The sequence below is a fragment of the Micropterus salmoides genome, unplaced genomic scaffold, assembly GCF_014851395.1.
Source record: "Micropterus salmoides isolate LMB-PRFRI ecotype aquatic unplaced genomic scaffold, ASM1485139v1 Ms_hic_scaffold_18, whole genome shotgun sequence".
Lineage (NCBI taxonomy): Eukaryota > Metazoa > Chordata > Actinopteri > Centrarchiformes > Centrarchidae > Micropterus > Micropterus salmoides.
The window spans coordinates 33,414,839-33,415,914 of record NW_024040928.1 but is presented as its reverse complement, the minus strand read 5'-3'; the positions used below and the strand labels follow the sequence as shown (position 1 = coordinate 33,415,914).

Here is a 1,076-nt window from a genome sequence, read left to right as displayed (position 1 = left end):
TTACATCGAGCCAAATATGACGTGGTTTTGACTGACCCTAGCATCGGCGAGGGGCAATGCTGGCCCGTCGGCTCCAACTTCCTCTTGTTTCAATGTCAGATGGACCATTGAAGGTGAAGCTCATTTCCTTATTGCTCCCTCACCTCTGTCATACATTCCGTTCACTTCAACGGAGTTGACACATAAGATGACCTTCCCTCAAAGGGTAAAAAATGTTTTGAGTTATATCATTGGGATGTACGTGCTATCATGCATCTCAGAACCTAATTACAAACCGGTAGTTGAGAGGTACTTTGGCCCTGTGTGGATTACTCAGCATTTTTCCTGGATGCTGACATATGGCTTATGAGGAACGATTTTGTCTTTGAATTTCCACGTCCAACAATGCCAAATATAGTCTACATAGGTGGATTTCAGTGCAAGCCCCCAAAGCCCCTCCCTGCCGACCTGGATGATTTGTCCAAGTTCTGGATCATGGGGTCATAATTATGACCTTAGAACTTTAGTCGGGAGTCTTCCACAAGACATTGCCGAAGATTGCTGCAGCTTTTGCCCAACTGCCTCAGAAGTTGTGTGGAGGTATATCGGACAAAGGCCAGCCAACCTGGGAAACAACACATTAATGGTCAACTGGCTGCCACAGAAAGACCTCTTAGGACATCCCAGAACTAGAGTGTTTGTGACCCACGGAGGCACTAATGGGGTTCAGGAAGCAATTTACCACGGAGTTCCTGTAGTTGGGCTGCCCTTATTCTATGATCAGCCTGATAACCTCTCCAGAATCAGAGCAAAGGGAGGAGCTGTGATGTGGATATTGCCATGCTTGATAGACACATTTTTGCAGATGCCCTAATGACAGCTCTTCACAATTCCTCGATCAGGGAAAACATGCAGACACTCTCAAAGCTGCACAGAGATCAGCCCATGAAACCACTGGACCAGGCTGTGTTTTGGATAGAATATGTCATGAGACATAAAGGAGCCTGTCATCTGCAGACACAGTTCAACAAATGTCCTGGTTTGTTTACAAGTCTGTGGATGTCATTGCTGCTTTGTTTACAGTTTTTTGCTTATAA

At 45.6% G+C, this 1,076-nt stretch overlaps 1 pseudogene; it reads left to right on the top strand.

The window, feature by feature from the left end:
- The first annotated feature begins 3 nt into the window (after nt 1-3).
- Nucleotides 4-1,076, top strand: LOC119908593 (annotated as a pseudogene).